The sequence below is a fragment of the Balaenoptera musculus genome, chromosome 6, assembly GCF_009873245.2.
Source record: "Balaenoptera musculus isolate JJ_BM4_2016_0621 chromosome 6, mBalMus1.pri.v3, whole genome shotgun sequence".
In the NCBI taxonomy this organism is placed as follows: Eukaryota; Metazoa; Chordata; class Mammalia; order Artiodactyla; family Balaenopteridae; genus Balaenoptera; species Balaenoptera musculus.
The window spans coordinates 62,106,730-62,119,903 of NC_045790.1; positions in this window are offsets into that span (position 1 = coordinate 62,106,730).

The window sequence follows — 13,174 nt, forward strand, 5'->3', positions numbered from 1 at the left end:
CATTTGGAGGAGCATCAATTATTTTAAAACTTAATATTCTCTGTCATTGTACCTCTCACACAGAAAACCATTTATTTCTGCATTTTTATGGATACTCCGAAAAATTCTGAGGTTTATTTTCCCTCCTTCATCTTGAGTATCGTGATTCCACTAACTAATTGTGAGTATATTAACCCCACATAGAGCTAATTGTGTGGCCCTAAGGAGTTCCTCAGAGCGTTCAGTCATCCAGGTGACTCATTAACTTTTGTGTATTTTCATAGAACGTCAGTGCACGTGTAAGACTCCTAAATTTTACACTGAAGTCTTGGGGTTACTATATTCAGGTGGGTGCTTTCCTGGTTCTATTTGTCCTAAACATTCAAAGGATCCAATGTTGGTGAGTTAATGAAAGAATTCACAGGATAAGAAAAATAGAAATACAGTGGTATAATTATTGTCAGGTGAAGACAAATGGCAATATTTCATTCTTTTTGATGGCCTGAGTAGTATTCCATTGTATATTATACCATATTTTCTTTATTCATTCATCTATTGGTGGACACTAAGGTTGCTTCCACATCTTGCTATTGTAAATAAGTTGCTCTGAAGGTTGGGGTGCATGTATCTTTTCAAATTAATGTTTTCATTTTCTTCAGATATATACATAGGAGTAGAATTCCTGGATCATATGGTAGTTCTATTTTTAAGTTTTTGAGGAACCTTCATACTGATTTCCATGGTGGCTGTACCAACTCACATTCCTACCAGCAGTGTACTAGGGTTCCTTTTTCTCCACATCCTTGACAACATTTTCATTTGTTGTTTTTTGATGATAGCCATTCTGGCAGCTGTAAGGTGATAGCTCATTGTGGTTTAGATTTTCATTTCTCTGATGATTAGTGATGTTGAGCAAATTATCATGTACCTGTTGGCCGTCTGTATGTCTTCTTTGGGAAAATGCCTATTTAGGTCTTCTGCCCATTTTTTAACTGGGTTGTTTGTTTTTTTGATATTGAGTTGTATGAGTTCTTTATATATTTTGGATTGCAAATATCTTCTCCCATTCAGTAGGTTGCCATTTCATTTTGTTGATGGTTTCCTTTGCTGTGCAAAAGCATTTAAGTTTGATTAGGTCCCATTTGTTTATTTTTGCTTTTGTTTCCCTTGCCTGAGGAGGCACATCCAAGAAGATATCGCTAAGAACTACGTCAAAGTGTGTACTCCCTATGTTTTTTTCTAGTTTTATGGTTTCAGGTCTTACATTTAAGTTTTCAATCCATTTTGAGTTTATTTTTGTGTATGTTATGAGGAAATGTTCTAATTTCATTCTTTTAAATGTAGCTATCCAGTTTTCTCAACACCAATAATTGATGAGGCTGTCTTTTCCTCATTGTATAGTCTTGCCTCCTGTGTCATAGATTAGTTGACCATATGTGCATGGATTTATTTCTGGGCTCTCTGTTCTGTTCCATTGATCTATGTGTCTGTTTTTGTGCCAGTGCCATACTGTTTTGATCATTGTAGGTTTGTAGTATAGTCTGAAGTCACTGAGTGTGATCCCTCCAGCTTTGTTCTTTTTTCTCAAGATTGCTTTGACTATCTTTGCTTTGGAGTCTTTTGTGGTTCCACACAAATCTTAGGATTATTTGTTCCAGTTCTGTGAAAAATGTCATGGGTATTTTGATAGGGATTGCATTAAATCTGTAGATTGCTTTAAGTAGTATTGGCATTTAAAAATATTAACTCACCAATCCATGAACACAGGATATCTTTTCATTTATTTATATTGTGTTCAATTTTCTTAATCAGTTTTTACAGTTTTCACAGTATAGGTCTTGTACCTCATTGGTTACATTTATTCCTACCTTGTACCCATATGATTACATCTGAGGCATATTGCCAAATAATGGGTATCATATTTCAAAAAGGATAATAGCTAATAAGAGTTCACCCAGGGGAGGATAAGTATGGCAGGAGTCTAGAAATCAACTCACATGGATTGAACAAATCATTTAGCCAGGTTGATCAATTTTTTAAATGATGTTTTGTTATTATAGAGAGAATACCCAATTGATTCACTGTATAAAAATAGAGAATACAAAGACAAAGAAAAGAATCTCACATCCCACCATCCATTGATTGACACTATTAACATCTTAGTATGTATCTTTGAAATATATATGTATCTCTTATGTCTTTTAAAATCTAGAGTAGTCCCTTTTTTTATGACCATTGAAGACTGAAGGCCAATTGACCTCCAGAATGTTCCACCTTTTTGTATTTGTCTGGTTGCATCCTCTTTTACGCTAACCCCTGTGTGAGTGATTTTAAAGGCTTGATGGATTCCAATAAAACACTATGGATAGAATATCATAGGTGATATTATATACTTCATGCTTGTTGTGTCACATCAGAAGACATGGAACTTCTAGTTCATCTACAATTAATTTGCTAAAATTGAGCTGCACTGGAGTGATGGCAGTCTGAACTCTCTATTGTATAATTTTATTTAACTTCTTGTGACTAGAACATATTCTGTGTCATATTAGTTTGGCACCGAATTAATGTCCAGGTTCCCATCAACCATTTACCTAATGATTTTAACCTTGATAAACCTTGTCTGAATTGATAAATTAGCTAAAGTTTGTAAAATGAAGTTTTACTAATTCTGTTATTCCTCCTACATTTACTAACTGGCATTTATGGTAGAGTGTTCCCTTATCAACTGGTCTGGGCCTCAATTACCAGTTGATGAAATTGCCGGGATGATGTTTATGGAATCCTAGAAGTATTCCAAGGAACATATAAAGTTATTGGAAACGTTTATAATGCCTGAGAAAAAAGAGTATATAACTGTCTTTATATATTTAAGTCTGGCCCTCCGGAAAAGGAAGTAGATCTATTATGCATTGTTCCAGAGGGAAGTTTTGAAAAGGCAAATATTAACTCAACACAGAGAATAACTTTTTGTAGGTTTTCCTCACAAAGAAGTAAGGAAATATGTGTCTCTGAAAATATTCAGAGGCTGAACCTATCATGGTTGTTAGTTCTCAAGTGCATCTCCTCAGTTGAAATATTAGAATTATAAGATTCTCAACAGAATAGAAAATCCAATAGAAATAGTGCCTAATTTTGTACCAACATTCTAGTAAACCAATAAAATTCTAATAAAGCTCAGTAATAAGACCAAATCTCAAGAGTTACAAACTGAGTGAGTGTCCTTATTTTTGCATTCTTCATACTGGCAGTGACAGATACGGCTGCTGGGGGAAATGGATGAGATGGGCAAGTGAATATGGGTATGACTCTCTGTGAGGGAAATGAAGGTTTCAGGACCACTCAGTGAATTGTGGACCTTAGCTTCTTCCCTCCACTCAGGAACAGTTTACATCCCCCAGTTAGGTGGATTGAATCCTGGAATAGCACATTTAACAAAATATTAGAAGAATTCTAATAAAGACTGGATATTACTGCCTTATCTCTTACTGTTCTTCCTTGCTTCCCATTTCCTTTCTTTCTAACCCTGTACCTATCCCAATTCCTTTAGGTTGCAGAAAATAATCAGTCCTAAACTAGAAACTGAAACAATCTCAGATGTGGTAGGAAGGTAAACTACATGTTATATGCAGTATATTATAGCAAATAGAATGTCCTGAAGATCATACAGTCATACTCTGCACCCACAGCCATTAACTTTATTGGTAACAACACACAGCTCTAGACCAGAATACATGTTCTAAGTTCAAATATTGATAATATTCATAATAATGACAACTGGACCTAGTCCAAGGTGACTTTCACTTTGTAAATTACCAAACCAGCAAAATTATATGAAATAAAGTGCAAAATTATATGCGATAAAGATTGCAAGTGAGTAGTCATGCCTTTCTAGTATAGTACCTCCTGCTATTTTTCATGAGGGCATACATGAAGTTTGGTGATTAGTATGGCCCAAAATGAAATATAAAATCTGCCAGGCTGGTGGACACAGAGCCATTGGTTGTGGTCTTTTGTACTACTCAGGCTGGGTAGAAAGCACATTATTTTCATATAAGAAATCTGCTGTGCCATAATATATACTTCCATGTTGTTGTTCTTACTATGTCATTGAGCCTACTTGAGTGTTCAGTACAATATGTCTGGCATGGCCTACCACATTTGCCAAAGAGAGAAAAGAGAACTCTATTTAGAAGAAAACATAACTCAGTGGACCAAGAAAAAGACTATCTATGATTACTTGTGAGTTGATTAAAACTTAAGATGCATGGGTACAGGATATATATCCTTTTTCTTTTGTACTTTCTGCTATCTTTTCTCCATATGCTAAACAGAGCTAGAGAAGACCTGTCTCCCTGGTTATCCTTTTCTCTCTGGTACTCTTCTAGACAGTTATGTAATTAGTGAACCAATGACCCTCTCATTTCCCTTAGATCTGCATTAGGGTAGCTGTGGATTGTCATTTGATTCCCATTTTCCTACTGATCTTTATTGTTAGAGATGCATCATGAATGATTTGGGGATGACTAGCAAGAAATAATTTAAGCATTCTAGAATCATAGCAATAATGCCATAAAACTAGCATATGTATGTTTGATTCTCATGTCTTTTTGATTCTCTCTCATTGTCCAATATTTCCATTTCCAATAATTGTATGCCCTTTTAGCATATACTTTCTTAGTGTGTGTTACTCCATAATGAATCTGTGTTTATTTGTGTAATATATTGATACCCAACCTTTTTCACCAAAAACCATGATTCTTCCTACCAGAAAGTTGGGCCAAACTTCATGGGTAAAGGCCACAGTCCTCCACAAGAATACTCTCACTTTAGACACCAGCCATGAGTTTGGGAGTCCTCAAGCCAACCTCACTTAAAACCAGCAGGCGACAAAGTCAGGGATTCCCACTATCCCCTTAGTTTTGATAATTCTCTAGAACAACTCACAGAACTCAGGAAAGCACCATATTTATGATTACAGTTTTACTAAAGCAAAGGAATACAAATCAAAGTCAGCCAAAGGGACAGAGGTATAGGTCAAGGTCTGAAAAGGTTCCAAACATGAAGCTTCCGTCAGCTTCAGGGACACATCACCCTCCATTTGTGATAACACACATAGTATTGCCAAACAGGAAAGCTCATCTGAGCCTTTGGTGACCAGAGTTTTTATTGGGGATTGATCACTTACTGCCCATGTGACTGACCTTTATGTTCCAGCCACCCCTGGAGGTTCTGGCTAATACCTTTAGTCTTCTGTTCCTCCAGAAGTTTGAACTGATATGGCAAGTTTTAAAACCCTTATCATAAATCACATTGCTACTCTGTTCAGTGGCGAAAGCCCTCAGGCAAACAAAGACACTCCTATCAAGTAAGATATTCCAGTGGCCTAGAGATCTCCCAGTCGCTGAGGGCGAAGGCCAGAACTCTCTTTGGGTAAAGTTGATTCTTTACTACACACACACTCCAGTCCTGTTATAGAATGTGCATTTAGAATTTTTGGTCAACATTTAACTAAACAATTCTGTCCCTTAATCCTGATAGGATTTTTTTCATTACCCAGTACTATATTAGTGCTTCTAAAGTTTAAGCAGTGCATGAATTGAAGTATATCTTCCATTTTTGCATGACTATAAATGAACATAATATAAATGAATATAAATATTCATTTATATGATTAAGAAATAAATAAAGGAGAATTCTAGGCTGATTGTGTTGGCAGTGAACTTCCCTAAATCATAAAACATACAAGCAAATAGGATAACAAAAGCAAAAACCCGAGCACAACATCTATGACAAAACTAAGTGATAAAGTATTCCCATGAACCTAAAATATGAACAAGTGTTGGCAAATAACTCACAGCTATAAGATCCATCAGCATCTGTGAAAGAGAAAACTAAGGGAAGGCATCAGGGTGTCCCTGAGAATAGGAGACCCTCAAACTCACAAACAGGTACTCACTAGAAGGGGACATTTTGAGAACAGAATCTGAAACAGAATTCAATGCACTGAAGTGGGTAAAGGAGTCACTATAAGCTCTGAAACGTTAGACTCGTATGGCCCCAAGACCTCTTAAAACCAAAAGAACTAAGCCCTTTATTAGGACAAACTCACACTTAGGAGAAACTTCTTGGAATAGAAATCAAATTGAGCAAGACAGGAACAGTGGGGAAGAGGAAAGAGAAGTTCCAGATAAAGGTGGAAGGAGGAAGAGAGGCAACAGATTTTTAAAAAATAAGAGGTTACATATTTTATTAATTCCAGAAGAAATCGAAAAGAGCATCTTAAAGACACACCACTAGAAAAATTATCCTGACCTACCTCTACATTCTGAAAGTCAAAGAAACAATTTTCACTTAAAAAACAAAAAAGCAATAGAAAGAGATCACAGTTGAATCCAATACAATTTTAAGAAAATAAGGAGATGAATAACAGCTTCTGAGATGGCTGAAATATGAAGTGCGGAGAAGAGGAGAGAGCTGCAAAGAGAAGGAACTTGGGCTTTCCTGGTACCACAGTGGTTAAGAATCCGCCTGCCAATGCAGGGGACAGGGGTTCGAGCCCTGGTCGGGGAAGATTCCACATGCCGCGGAGCAACTAAGCCCGTGCACCACAACTACTGAGCCTGCGCTCTAGAGCCCGCGTGCCACAACCACTGAAGCCCGTGCGCCTAGAGCTCGTGCTTCACAACAAGAGAAGCCACAGCAATGAGAAGCCCGCGCACCGCAACAAAGAGTAGCCCCCGCTCGCCGCAACTAGAGAAAGCCCGTGTGCAGCAACGAAGACCCAACGCAGCCAAAAATAAATAAATAAAAATAGATAAATGTATTTAAAAAAAAAAAAAGAGAAGGAACTTCACAAACCTGAATTTGGTCCCCTTGAATCTTTGGCCAAAGAGGAAGCTGTGCAAGCATAGGTTAAGACTCTAAGGCCAAGAAAAGCTATAAGTTGAAGGGAGATTCCAGAGCTTGCTCAGGGCTGGGAGATTTGGGGTTCTGCCTCGTTAGATTGGAGAGACCTCAGTGAACCCCTAGGCATTCAATTGACACTCAAGAAAGGCCAAATCTAATAAGTAGACCATTCTAGCCCTTGACTAGACCTTCTATACCAAAGCTTATAAACAGTCCTCTAAATTATCAAGCTGACCCACAAGTAAATTAATTACCTGCCAGAACAAAGTTCAACCCTCTTTACAAAAGAGAACAAAATTGTCCAGAATCCAATAAAAAATTACCAGACATGTAAAGAAGAAGGAAAATGTGGCCTTCAACCAAGAAGAAAATCAGTCAATAATAAAGATACCCAGAAATGACAGAGATTGTACATTATCAGACTGAGATGTTAAGACAGATATCTCCAAGGATACAAAGCAAAACATAAGCATAACGAAAGGAATGAATAAGAAATCTTAACAGAGAAATGGAAATTATTTTTTAAATGGAGATTTTAGAACTGAAAAATAAAATATCTGAAATTTTAAAACTCACTGCATGGGTTTAAAAGCAGTTAGATACCAAAGAAGAAAGTATCTTGGAATTTGAAGACAGATTAACAGAAATGATCAAATCTGAAGATCAGTCAGAAAGACAATTGATGCAAAATGAATAGAGCCTCAGAGACTTGTAGATCATTAGCAAATAGTCTAATGTGTAAGTGATTAGAGCTCAGATTTAGATTCATACTTTAACAGTCAACTGCTTTTCTTCAAAGATGCCAAAGCAATTCAGTGAGGGAAAGAATAGTCTTTTCAACTAATAGTGTTAAAATAATTGGATATCTGTATGGGAAAAAAATGAACTTGGACTCACACTATACAAAAAAAGATCAAAATGGATAATAAACCTAAATGCAAATTCTAAAACTTTAAAACTCCTAGAAGAAAACAGAAGAAAAAACTTAACCTTCGGATAACCAAAGATTTTTTTGACAGGACAAAAAAAGCGCTAACTATAAAGTAAAATAAAAACTGATAAGTTGGACTTCATCAAAATAAGGCTCTTCTGTTCAATTAAAAAAACACCATTAAGAAATTAAATAGCAAGCCACAACTTCTGACAGAGGACCTGTGTTCAGAATATGTAAAGAATTCCTCTAACTAAAGAATAAAAAGACAACCCACTTTTTTATGAACAAAACTTTAAAAAAATTTTTTCGTGAGCAAAAAGACTTTAGCAGGCACTTCTGAATATAGTACATGTAAATGTCCAATAAAGAGATGAAAATGCTCAATATCATTACTCATCAGAGATGCAAATGGAAATCACAATGAGGTGCCACTACATATTCACCAGAATAGCTAAAATTAAATAAACCGACTGTCCCAAATGTTGGTAGGGATGTGAAATACTCATATTTTGTTGGTACGAATATAAAATAGTACATCTAAAAAATACTTCTGGCAGTTTCTCATAAAGTTAAATACATAGCTATACTAAAAAACAAGTCCACTTTTTAAAATTTACTTAAGAATAATGAAAACATATGTACACAAAAAGTCCTACCAGAATGTCCATAACAGCCTTTTTCATAATAATCAAATATCTGTCAATACAGGAATGGATAAACAAATAATGATACGTGTACTCAATGGAATACAACTCAGCAATAAAGAGGAATGAACCACTTTTATATGCAACAGTATGGACGAACTTCAAAAAATATGCTGAGTGAAATAAGCCAGACACAAATGAATACATACTTTATGATATCATTTATATGAAGTTCTTGAACATACAAAACTAATTTGTGATGAAAGAATTCAGAATACCAGACTGCATCTAGTGGGGTGTGTGGGAGGGTGAAAGTTGACTGGGGAGTTACAAGAGGGAACATTTGGGGGTGATAGAAATATTCTATATCTTGATAGGTGTGTGGGTTACATGTATATATACATTTCTCAAAACTTGTGCTTAAAATGTATGCATTTCACTCTATGAAAATTATACTGCAGTTAAAAAGGGAAAATTAAATACATAAAAATTAGTGAATCCAATCCAGCAAAATATAAAAGGGATAACCATGACCAAACGGGGTTATTATTCCACATATGACAGATTGGTTTACCATTCTAATTTATCAGTGATTTTCTCCATAATAGAAAAAGGAGTAAAAGTATATGAGCATCTAGATCAGGGAGAGACAAACTTTTTCTTAAAGAGCCAGATTGCTAATATTTTAAGCTTGAAAGACATATGGATCTCTGTTGTAACTACTCAACTCTCTGGAGTGCAACATAAGTTATAGGTAACACAAATGAATGGGCATGGCTGTGTTTCAGTAAAACTTTATTTATAAAAAGAGGCAACCAGCCCACGGACCATAGTCTTATGACCTCTGATCTAGATAGATATGTTTAGTGATACATGATTTAAATCTTAGCAAACTGGAAATAAAAGAAAATTTCCTAATGTGATTTTTTAAAACTACAAAAACCTGTAACTAATATGATATTTATGAAATATTGAAAACTTTTCCTGTGAAATTGGGTACAAGACAAAGATGCCTGCTACCACCACTTCTATAAAACATTATAGTGGAGGTCCTAGCCAGGAAAATTAGGAGGGAAAAAAGAAAATGGAAAGAGGATGGAAAGAAAGAAATCTATTATAATTTGCAGATAATATGATTGTGTACCTAAAAAAGCTAGAAGAGTCTAAATGATCAGTAAATTTAACAAGATTGCTGACTCAAGGTCAATATACAAATTTCAGTTGTGTTTCTGTATACCACCCACATAAAGAGAGAATATAAAAATTTTAAAAGTATATGATTTACAATAGTATCAAAAACAACAATACCTAGAAATAAATCTAATCAAGAAGTACAAAACATTGACACTAAAAAAATGCAAGATATTTTTAAAGTAAATAAGACCTAAGTAAATGGTGATATATAAGATGTTCATGGGTCAGAAGACTCAATCCTGTAAAGTGGTTCATCTCCAAATTAATCTATATACTCAATCCAATAAAAATGCCAGCAGGTTATTATTACTTTTTTTTTTAACAATTAAAAAAGCTAAAATTAAAATTAAAAATTAAAAAGCTAACTTAAAGTTAATATGGAAATGCTGTAAGCCAAAAGAGCTAAGACAATCTTTAAAAAGGAGAAAGCCTACACTACAGATGCCAATACCTATTATAAAGCTATAGTGACTAAAACTTGGTATTTGAATAAGAAACAAACCTACAGAAAAGAGGTGAGTTCAGAAAGATCCATATAGTCAGCTGATTTATGACAAATATGATACTTCAGTGCAATGGAGAAAGGAATTTTTTTCAATAAGTTGTGCTAGTTTATTATTTCTGGTTAGATTGCAGTTTTAAATGTGAAATGTTAAACAGTTCAGAATTAAACATAAAAGAGCATTTTTATGACAGTGAGATAGGCAAAGATTTCTTAAACAGCACATAGAAAACACTAGCCAAAATTTTAAAAAGTAATGCTACTATTTTAAAATTTAAAACTTCTGTTCACCAAAAGATACCACTATGGGTTTGAAAAGGCAACCCAAATAGTAGGAGGAGATTTGGCCGAAAAGGGACTCATGTTCAAAACATTTAAAGAATTTCTACAAGTCAATAAAGAAAACTGACAAAGGACTTGACAAGACACTTCACAGAAGAAGATATCCAAATGGCCAACACAAATATGAAAAGATGTTCAACTTCATTAGTCTACAGAGAAATTCAAATTTAAAAAGCAATGAGATACCACTACAGTCCCACCAGAATGGCTAAAATGAAACACAGAAAAAACCAAGTTTTGTCAAAAATGTGGAATAACTGGTACTCCCACACACTGCTGGTGGGGATATATATTGATATTAAGAAAATCAACTTTGGAAAACTTTGGAAGTATATACTATAGCTGAAAATATACATACTCTATGAACCAGCAATTCCACTCCTGGGTATATCCCCAACAAAAATGCAAGCATGTGATCAACAAAACCATGTTTTAGTATGTTTGTAGCCACGCTATTTGAAATAGCTAAAAAGCAGATCTGACTGAAATGTTCATCAACAAACAGTAGGATGACTAAATAAACTGTGGTATATTTACATAATCCAATACTAAACTGTAACGAGAAAGAACAACTTAAAACAGACAACCATAGGGATGAATATAAGAAATGTAATACTGAGCAAAGTCAGAACAAAAAAAGTACATATTGTGTGAATTCATTTACATAACATACAAAAAAATGGAAATGAATCTATGCTGTTAGAAGAGTGGTTACTCTTGGAGGGGTATTAGCTAGAAAGAGGCATGAGTGAGGGGCTCTAATGAGAGGCTCTGGGGGCTGCTAATGTTCTGTTTCTTGATGTGTGTACTGGTTCCGTGGGTGTGTTCACTTTGTGGAAATTGAGAGAGCAATACATTTTGATACTTGCAGTTTTCTATATGTGTTATACTTCAAAGAAAAATATTTAAATGGAAAAGTAAATAATCCTAGAGAAGAGAGAGTAGGTGAGGATTGAATGCAATAAGATTTAGCCATAAATTGATGTGTTAAGTTTGGATGATGGTTACATGGGGGCTAATTCAATTATTCCTGTTATTGTTACACATGCTTGAAATTTTCTGAAATAGAAGATAAAAATGAGTTGGAGAAAAGGAGGAAAAGAGATATATATATTTTATTTATAAATACAGAGATGTATAAATATGAGATTAGTGACTCGTGGGAGGAGGAGAGAGATAAGGCATAGAACCACTGTTTTTGCTATAAACATTTTAGGACTATTTGATTTCATAAACTACATGTGTTACTGTGATAAATTAAAATAGAATTAAAATGTCAAACAATAACAGTCGGAAGGAAAGAAGATGAAGTCCTATTATTTTAATCTCAAATGACAATAAAATCATGTTTTGGATTTATATTACTTGAGGGAATTAGAATGAAAGAACAGAATTAGAGTTGAGGCCTGAGATGCTATAATTTTGTATAAAATTTAAAAATTACGTACTGAAAAAGAAAGAAAAATCAGTAATGAGCAGTAACTTCCTGCCAAAGAATACATTGGAAATAGGAATTTTGAAACAGAGAGAAATTACATACACCTTAATATTGTACAAACATATTTTAACAATGTAGTAAGTCAATTCTAATCTTTTAAGCTTATTTGACTACGTAATGCCATGGTCAAATAAGCTTGAAAAACATTCCACTGAATCCTATTCCAAGGAGAACGCTTAAAGGAAATCTGAGCTAAAGACAGTGTTAAGCAAAGCAGGAACTTTGCATTTTATGAAGCTTATGTAAGGTAGCCGTCTCCTAGAACCCAACTGATAATTCCAATCTCTCCTCTCAGCCAAGTAGGATTCTTGGACCCTATGGCAAACTCAGTAGTTTGGCTAGTCAACACGTATGCACTGGCCTGCTTCTGCTTTAAGGTTAGAAAAAGCAAATACTTTCTGTCCTAGGATTGTTGGAGCTTGTAACGGTCATGTGACTCAGTTTTCACCAGTGACACAAAAGCAAAAGTCAACAGGCAAAGTTTTTGCATTCCTGATAAAAGGGACAGATATTTTAGATTTCTTTTTTCTATCTTGATGGTATAAAAGCTCTCCTTCCACATACTTCCCACCTTTGCCTTCAACTGGGCAAAGCACGACTTGTTCTCTTTGTGTGATTATGCCTTTGTTGCATTTTCAGTTGGGCTTCAGGAAGGGGTGAAGATAAATGTGTATGTTCAACCTGACATGTTTAACTGGCGTCCTGTATATTGTCTATATATATAAACATTTTAAGTAAGCAAACTAAAACATGCTTGAGAATGACTGACACCAAATTCAGGGTCATGGTTATCATGTGGGGAGAGAGAAAGGGAAATGGGATTAGTAAAAGGTTTAAGGGAGCTTCAAAATCAACTATAGCTATGTTTTGTAATTTAAAAATCAAAGAAAGTAAAGCAAAATAGTAAATTTGATGGGTCCTGGAGTTGGGTACATGCGTGTTTCTTATGCATACTAAAATATTTAAAAATTAAAACACTACACTCAGAGATACTCTTTATAATTTTATAAATGCTAAATAGGTAATGAAAATAAGGGTGCTAAAATCCCATGCATTTAGGACAAGAAGGTGAGATGTTAGGAAGAGGATAATGCAGAATATGGGAGAAGAATCCAAAACAGACCAAAGTGCAGACGTGGCCTATCTAAGGGCTGGAAGGTGATATGATACCA